The sequence below is a fragment of the Pezoporus occidentalis genome, unplaced genomic scaffold (genome assembly GCF_034315485.1).
Source record: "Pezoporus occidentalis ecotype Australia unplaced genomic scaffold, CSIRO_AGI_Poc_V1 ctg94, whole genome shotgun sequence".
In the NCBI taxonomy this organism is placed as follows: Eukaryota; Metazoa; Chordata; class Aves; order Psittaciformes; family Psittacidae; genus Pezoporus; species Pezoporus occidentalis.
The window spans coordinates 492433-501785 of NW_026916304.1; the positions used below are offsets into that span (position 1 = coordinate 492433).

At 44.3% G+C, this 9353-nt stretch overlaps 1 long non-coding RNA gene across 2 annotated transcripts; it reads left to right on the forward strand.

Annotated features, from left to right (window-relative positions):
- Positions 1-5895: 5895 nt before the first annotated feature.
- On the forward strand, positions 5896-8845 carry LOC134157306 (uncharacterized). 2 transcript variants are annotated; one of them, XR_009962275.1, is made up of 3 exons: positions 5896-6306; positions 7358-7522; positions 8177-8845. It is a non-coding gene; the product is annotated as an uncharacterized LOC134157306 (long non-coding RNA). The 2 variants fall into 2 exon arrangements; XR_009962276.1 differs by having other exon boundaries at positions 7364-7522.
- Positions 8846-9353: the final 508 nt, after the last annotated feature.

A 9353-nucleotide genomic window follows, 5' to 3' on the forward strand; every position in this document is an offset into this window, starting at 1 on the left:
AAGTAGGGTACCAGGAATAGGCTTGTGGGGCTGGGAAAGAGCCTCATTTCCCTTCTTTTTGAGTAGCCTGGATCTCTGTATCCCACACTGACACGCTCCAGTGATAACAGGGTTGTATTGCTTTAGGAAAAATTCTTCTTGTGTGTGCTGTACTCCTTCATCTTGATGGGAGACTGGGGCAGAGGCCAATGTTCCCCTGGATATCTGTCCAACCCTTTTCCTTCCTTACCTCAGATATATCTTCCCCATACGTCTCCTCCAGCCTTTGTTTCCCTCCTCATTCATGTTTCTGATGCCAAAACTCTAAAGCCAGCCCTCCACAGTGGTACTGACCTCCTTGTGCCTCTCTCTGTTCCTAAATAGCGGGGGGGAATTTCGATCAGAATCAGAACGCACACAGGTTGAAGATGCCGGTAGCCGTGTGTGAGCTGGATTGCAAACAGCTCAGCTCCTTCACACTTCAGTTGGGTTTGACTGTGGTGAATGCAGCAAACACTTCTTGTGTTCCAGAGCATCCCTCGGACATGCATGCGCTCAGCCATGAGGACCTGAGCTCTCAAGCTGGGTCTGTGAGTTGAGATCCCCAAGGAAAGATTTCGCTCCATGGAGGAAGTGCTGGGTGCTCATTTGCTGCAAGAAGAAATCCCAAATTTGTTGGATTTGTGGCTCTCTTCTGCAGCTCTTATATATTTGAAAGGAATATTGAGATTGGTGCTGCGATCACTAGGGGCAAGCGTAAGGTTGTGAACTGGGGGTAAATGGAAAGGCTGTCCTGGGGAAAAGGAAAAACTGTTGTGTCAGCTGTTCCTTCAGGGGAACAAGTCATGGACGTGATTGTGAGGGGCCAAAATGATGGGTGTGGAGTGGGTTGTCAGGCAGAGGGTGAGGTAGTTGTGAAAACAAAGGCAATGAGCTGCAAGGTTGAACTTCTAGAGGGATGCTGGGATTGAGCTGGTGCCCAGATCATAAAGGGCAAGGAGGAAGCTGGGTCCAACTATCAATGTGTGTATGGGTGGATTTGGTAATATTGCTGCCTGGACTGAATTTTCTGGCACTGTGGAAGGTGTCTGATATGTGGAAAGCAAGCAACGGCTTGGGAATGCAGACCATAACGGGTCATTGGGAGCAAAGCCCACATCACGGCCTTTGGTGAGCTCTCAGGGAGTCCCAGCTGGTGCTGACTTGGGAGCACAAACTGATTTAACCCCAGCTCCTGGGACAGGACTTACAATGCACAGGGACAGCCCAAGCCATAGCAGGATCCTGGTGAGCAGAAGGTGCTCCACACCTTCTCCAGCACAAGGCTGTGCCAAGTAATAGAGCAAAGCCCTATGGTAGCACACCTGTGGGTTTCATATGGATTTCATGCAGCTTTAACAGGCTTCTGCACAGAGAAAACATCCTGCATTTGGCAGGATAATAGCCGAATTGCTCAAATGGCAATCAAACTGGGGATTCAACGAGAATGACAAAACTCCAGCAAGTTATGGAGGAAGTGGTACTCACGTTTTAAGCGTGGCTAATGCATTACAGAATTCATTATCACATTACACACTTCTTCTTCACACTCTACAAAAGGGTGAATGCTCTTAATTCATGTTATTTTGACAAGGTTTGTTTCTTAAATATCTTTTGTTAGAGCTGATAAGTTTGTACTGTTAAAAAAAGGAATAAATTGTAATTAAAGCAACATAACAGCCCCTTCTTAGCACGTCTGTGCCTTTTTGGGTACCAGCTGTGGCAGGCGTGGATAGGAGTGACTGTGCAGCCCTTCATTCTGCTCACAGAAGCTGCTGACGTAGGCAGTGCAAGATGAGTCCTTTTTGCAGAACCGTAATATCACTGATTCCATTTGTCTTCCTGTTGGGGAACTGATGCTTGTGAAACAAGCAAACAAACAAACCAGCTCTCTTTTAGCATAATACCTTTTGGGGGGGGGAATAAGTCACAAAGAAGTCTTTTTTTTATCACACGGAGGGTATCTCTGGCACATGGATGCTTGAATGTTTGTTACTATACTTAAAATCTTGTCTGTTCACTGCTATTCATTGAATAAGAAACACAGTTTCGAGGTAAATAGATCAGATTTGCAGGTCAGAGGCTCCGCAAGAACCAGATTTGGACCTAAGTGCAGCAACCTGGAGGCAAGGTTGCCCTTCCTTGAATGCCAGTTGTGCAATGAGGTTGGTTACCATCACCTGCACTCTGACGTGGACCCTGAGTCAGTTCATGGCATGACTTTTCCTGCTCATACTTGGGGCTGCAGACAGGCACTTTTCCCTCTCACCAGCGGCACAGTGGTTGCAGGTACCTCTGGCTGTGTACCACTTGTAAATCTATAATTAATTACCATAAGTTAAACAGACGGGGGAAATAACTGAAGTCTTTTTGAGGAAATGGAATTGTCAATATAGCAAGACCCCTGAATAATGGATTCAGCAACGATTGTTATTACAAGGGTGGCAGTAGACGAGTATCATTTCATCTATTAAACTTTTGCAGTTCATAGTTTCTTATGGCCTAGAACAATCCATTTTTAAAGACTTCCCCAACCCTTTTTTTATGAAAAAGTGACTCCTGCTGTTTTAAACACTGCCTGCTCTTTAGCCTCTGAACAGTCACACTTGCTTAGCATAATGTATAACCCTAGGCCACAAAGCTGAAGCAAACCCTTGCTAAAGCAAGGATCTCATTTTAGTTGAGTGTTTGGAAGGTTTCCTTAACTTTCTGATGCCACATCAGGCCCACCAAGCATACAAACACACCCATGTTCCTGGGTCCAAACACTTTACCCTACTATCATTTAAGCTTTGATTTCATCACCTGTAGTGCCCTGGCTACTTAGCAAAAGGCAAAAGCATTGTTAGTCAAGAGTGTGCAGGAGAGAATTCTTCTGCTACAGCAGATAAAATGACAGTGACAAAGTAATTGTCATAAAAAAGATTCTTTCCTAAAAATACTCCTAAGAAACAAGGTCTGTGCTGCAGGAAGGGGAACAGGCAGTAGTTCTGATGAAAAACCCTTGGAAAAACAGCAATATGGTTTCTTTGCTATACAAATGCAGTGATTTTTCTGCTGGCGGTAGTGTTACTGTAGCTGACGGTAGAAGGGTAGGAGAGAGGCAAGGTTTGCAGGGGCAGCTGGTACTTCTTATTAGAACAATTGATACAGTTGGAAGGAAAAAACACCCCAAATGCTTTTAGGGCTGTCTGAAAGCTTTTCCTTTTTCCCCAGCTATATCAGCTGGTTTAATAAAAGCTATTCTCCCTGCTGCAAACCTTGCTGGTGCTGTAAAGAGCTGATTCTGTACATGTGATTTGTCCACTAAGAGGACAAAGAATTCCACACTTCTTAAAAATGGGATAATTTGGTGAAAATCGATTCTGAAATACTAAAAAAACCAAAATGCTTCCGTAAAATGCTGAGAACTCTGGATTGGGTTTGTGTTTTAAAGAGGATTGCAGCTCATGAAGGAGCTAAGCGCGCGTGCCAAAATGTGGTCAACTCTTCCTTTCAGTAGCTTTGAAGCATCAGTAATCTAACAAAGCACCTTGCTCTTGCTGTGCTGACAATGAGGCCGGTGCACAAAAAAACCCCGAAATTAAACATCAAAAAAAAAGGGACATTTTAATTTCAAGGTTCACTGGAAAAAACATGAAAAAGAAAAAAAAAAAATCAATGTTTGCCAAAGAGAAAGAGAAACTCTGCAGGGAAATGGGGAAAAAAAAAGAAGTGTTTACAGGATTTAAAGAGAAATGTATAAATAATGGGGCAATAAAACCCAAGGAAATAAAATATTTGTTCCCCCTAAGTCCAAATATGCAGGTAATGTTGCAAATAAATCTATGTGAAATGACCTTAAGGAATGATCCAATTGTGTTGTTATCAAGAAATTATTAGGAAAAGGGAATCAAAATGGTTATTACAATCAAAAGGCTGCATCATTCCAGATGCAGCCATGGACATCTGGAGGATGCAGAGCTCCTGTGCAGCTCCATGCCCTGGGAATAGTGGCCCTGAACCATGTACAGGCACGAGCACATGTATGTGCTTGGGACTTAGGAATGTGCTCAAGCCCCTCAGCTTGGAGCTCCCTGGTGCTTGTGCTGTGATGCTGGCCAAGTCTGAGCTCAATGGTACCTTAAGCAGGGCTGCAGCAAGGATGAGGTCTTCTGCGATGGGCAACCCCACTCATGCTCGCCCACTTTCCCCATAGGATGGTCACATCCTCCACAGGCCTGGCATGGAGCTCATGCACCCAGCAGACACTCGTAACCAACCCTGCAGGGCATGCTTTGTGGTGATGCTGGTCTGGCTGTGACTGCACAGCTACTGTACGTGAAGCCTGTAGAGAGAGCTACAGCTTCAGCTATGTGTCAGGCACAGCCCTGCTGTTCCTTTGCTTCAACCTGCTAAAGCTGAACGTCTTTCAGGTTTAAATTAACACCCTTGTCCCTGTCCCCGTGCTCTTGCAGCCAGGGTGTGAGCAGTGGGAGGGCTGTATGAACTGAAGGCGAGCAAAGGGAGGGCAGCAGAGCTGTGGCTGTGCATCCCATCACTGCTGCGGATGGAGGTGTGCGGGGCTGGCCATGGAGCATCTTTGGTGTGACCGTGAATGCTAAGAATGGCTGTGGGTGCAGACCAGGCCTGCATGCTATGGGGTCTGGCTAGTAATTAATAAATATTTATTGTTATCTATTTAAATAATATAATAAATATGGCTAATAATATAATAAAAATTTATTATTATGGGGACTGGCAAATAAACTGCAATTAGTTTTTAATCACATCCCCCAGGCACATGGTCTTCTCAAGTGGGTAATGCAGGGGTGAGCAGGATCAACCTGGGGAGCACCTCCCTCCCAGGGCTCTCCTCTGGGATTAAATGGATTTTCCATAAGCACTGGTGTTCAGGATCAGACCCGGTCTCTCTGCTAGGTCTGTAATACCTTTCTCCCCGTTGGTTTTCTGACACTCAGCTATCAGAGCTTTCTATAAGGATGTTTTGGGTTTATATATGTTTTGTCTGACATCTCAGACACTTTATCCACTTCATTCTCCTGCAGTGTGCAGTGTGCTGGAGTGGCATTACCTTCACTTTATTGATAAGGAGATTTAAATTCACACAAAGCCAGGCTGCAACTGGGGTAAAAACCAGGCTCACAGCTCCAGATGTGCCAATAGCCAATGCAGCAGCTGCCTGTGTAAAAGCACCCAGCAGTATGTACTAAGGGTTTTGATGGGTGCCTCTGCACAGTGATGTGTCTATACATGAGAGAGAGGAGGAGCAAAGAAGAGGAAGCACGATGGCTTAGGAAGGGAACAGTGCAAACTGCTGTCCATTAAGTGTTCCTGAGACTGTGGTCCTAAGGAAAGCGCAGGGACTTACTGCAGACATGGCATAGAGGACTATAAGAAAGAGCCTGTCTCTAGTGTTTAAGTGGGTAAGTGGGAATGGATGCTGAACTAAACCCCAAAACCCAGTATTGAATTTACAGCCATTAAGTGGGACTGCCTGATCAGCATCAAAAACGGTTACAGCCCAAGGGTTCACCTAAGCACATCAGCTCTGCTGCACCTAGCCTCAGCCCTCTAAAGCATGCAGTGGTGCTGTTGGGTTTGGTGTCGGTGCTGCTTGGCTGGTTCGCATCTTACTCCAAGAAGGTGTTAAAGAACCCTGAGGTGGATGGAAATGCAGTGATTTAAGTGAAGCAATGTCTTGTCAGCTGCGGAGTTGGTTCAGGCTCTGTCAATCTGATCAAATGCGCTGAATGCAGTTTAAGGCTGGATTCACACCTCTGGGAGGGGAAATCGTCTCTTTCTGGACAAGAGGATTTTATACCCAATAATTAGGCTAAATGAAGCCCTTACAAAGAACGGTGGCAAAGAGCCATGTTTTGCTGGCATGCTGTAACACCATATCATCCATGAATGTGGTGCATGCAGTAGGTGCTGCTTTCTCCTTCCAGGATTTTTATTACAGCACTAACCACTGACACTTTGTTCTCTGCCAATTCCTCTGCTCCCTTCTCTCATGCTGGCAAAAATATAGCAGGAGACCTAAAACTGTAGGCCTTGGCAGGATCATGTGAATATGCTGAACACATACATGCTGATTAATTCATTGCCTTAGCAACTGAAAAGTCTCAGCTTATTCTCCCTTGTTTATTGGCCCTTTCAGAGCTAATGTGTGGGGTGAAGATCATCCAGAGGCAAAACGCAGCGTCCATTGACTGCCTGCATCTGCAAGGGGCCAAAGAATTCTTTTGATCCCAAAAGATTGCCTGTTCCACACAAACAAGTCAGGTAAGCAGCCCACTGCCTCTCATTTGGGTGGTTTTGTTACTGAGGGCATCCAAGAGAAGCAACTGGACTGAAAGAAGCTTTTCCTGCCTGTCCTCTCTGTATGTGCAAAGGTTGTCACACAAGCTTAGAATCATAGAATGGTTGGAAATGACCTTAAGATCGTCCAGTTCCAACCCCTACCATGGGCAAGGACACCTTCCACTTGAGCAGGTTGCTCCAAGCCCCTGTGTCCAACCTGGCCTTGAACACTGCCAGGGATGGGGCAGCCACAGCTTCTCTGGGCACCCTGTGCCAGCGCCTCTGCACCCTCACAGGGAAGAGCTTCTGCCTTAGATCTAAACTGAACTTCCCCTGTTTCAGTGTGAACCCATCACCCCTTGTCCTATAGCTACAGTCCCTGATGAAGAGTCCCTCCAGAGCACCCCTTTCTCTCCAGGCCTTAGAACAATTTCACCACTTCCAGAGTAGTTGCTCCTCTGTTTTTCTGTTTCTATGCAAACACAAGCTGTCCATTGGTAAACTCTGGGCTCAGAAACGTCCAAGTGCTGTCAGGAGGAATCTACATTTGCTTCAAGGAAATTAGGTGACTCATCCCTTCTACGGCTGCATGAAGTCACCCCCCTGCCAAGGCTGGGCTGAAGCCAGCTTCCATCCTTCTACAAATAAGCCCAGAGACTGAGCTCAGAAATGTGCTCCTTGACACAGAGCCACCATATTAAAGGCGTTGAGGTACAGGTTGTGTAAGCCTGAGGGAATGCATGGAATTAATGGAAGGATGTCTGGATTTCTTCACACGCTTCTTTTTTGTGACAGCTGTGCAAACCCTGTTTTCATATATCCTAATAAATAAATAAGTGAAAGCACTCTGACCCTGGTGAGACAGCTTCATACTAGGATATCTTCTTTACACTTGCAACTGGTGGCTATTAGAAATGGTTAGAAGGGACTGGTTTTGAAAGCACATTTTTTTCCCTTACATACCACTTCCAGTGCTGCTCTTGAAAGATGCACCATTTGATGTGAAGTTTTGCAAAAATAATGAATATTTGAGTTTCAGCCTATGGCTTTGTATGAAAGGAATATAATACATCCTGAAGCTCAGAGACCACTGGGGTTGCATTCATTGATATCCAGAGATGAGCTCATCTTCTACCTTAAACCAGTCCTCCTCCTGCAAGAAGGATGGGATAACAGGAGGCAGCTCTCAGAGCACCAGGTAAACGTTGCCATGAGCTCTCCTTTTCCCTAGAGCTCTTTTGGAAACAAGCAAATGGGTATCAAATGAAAACATATTTACTTGATGCAAACAGAGTGAAAAGACTGATGTTTGCAAATGCCTCTTGCTGTTTCCAAGCACAGCACAAATCATTGCCTCTAATAGACTGGTTTCCACCAAATAGATTTTAACCTTTTTCAAGGGTGAGCTGCTGGGGAAGGGGAAAACCAGTGCTTTAGAAGTTCTCCTCAGCCACAAAAAGGTGAATAATTAATGCTATTTCAAGTCAATGCTCTTCAAACAGAGCTCTGATAATAAGTTAGTTCGTCTTACTGTCTTCTACCTTTTGGTGGGAGATCACATTGGTTTCATCTTTGGCCTGGTTGGCTTGAAGAGCACAGAAAACCTGGCTCTATTTGGTCAAGCAGCACTTCAGAACATTACTGATGCTGCCTTTGAAAGCCCTGCCTATTTTACATATGGGGGGAATACTTAAATGTCAATGATAGGAAACTAAGTAGATCTATTTGAAATATTGATTACATATATCTTCCGAATGAGGGTAATGGGATACTCCTGGATGCTATATGCATGTTTATACGTCTCTGAAATGTTTGATTAATGTGCATCTAATCTTTCTTTTTGCTAAAATAGACCATTATATTTCTTGCTAAGAAATTAATTATTTGACCACTGGTACACGTGCCTGAGAGAAGACCATTTATAATGCTGCATCTTCAGCTAGCATTTCTTCAGCAAGTAATCCTTGACCTGGAAATCTCTTTCACTGAAAATGACTAATTTTGCCAATGTTATTTTTTTGCTGTGACTATGTTCTTCTGTCTAATATAGCCTAAAAGACTTATTTTATACTTTCCAATATTGGTAAAACATAAATAGAAAATAGACAATGAAAACTTTCACAAAGCAAAACTTCAATTTGTTACCCCAGAACTCTGCATTCGGAAGTGCAAAGTGATGTACTGGCAAGCAAAAAGGAGAAAACACAGAATTGACTAACTTATGCTTTTCTTTGTTCATAAACTCTATTGCCATTCTACACTGGTTTGGATTTTGCTTCCCTTTTTATTTTAAGGTGATCTCACATTTGACTATCTTCATCTGTACCCCTTGTTTTGAGCAACACTGCTTTTCATGTCTCTCCATTGCTTAGTTAAGAGATGCAACAAATCACAGGTAGTGATAACACACAACTTGCTCTGTGCCAGCCTTGTCTGTATCACCCCCAATCTTGCCATTTATTTGCTAAAAGCAGCACTTCTCCATGCAGTCATTCTCAAAACTACAGTGCTAACCTTTAGGAAACAAGGATTTTCACCACTTCCTTACTCCTGGCCGCAAGCTCAGCTGAGAACACCAAGCATTCCACAGGCACCCAAACCAGGACAATCTACAGCTGTGGGACTAGGTGAGTTCCATAGAGAAGCTGCTGAGGGTTAGTTTGATCCTTGGCAACTTCTGTAAGAGAAATGGAGTGTTTGCATATGTTTTTCAAGAGCTCAATGAAGATCAGTAGACAATGTAATCCTATATCACTGATGTAAAGGGCTGAGCACCCTGAGGTTGAGTCATGGCCCTGGAGGCAAGCCTTCCTGTCCAAATCCTCCTTCCAAACAACAACTAAAAAATGGTGATTTGGAATTTCCATCCACTTTAATGAACTGCACAGATTTCCACTTTAATGAATGGCACAGATTTCAGCCTGCCCTGCGTCAGACATTCAGAGCCCTTCAGAGCACATCCAGTCCAGTTGCCACTCAAAAGCAGGAACATTTTAAAAGCTGGGCTTTTTGTTGAAAGCAGAAAACAC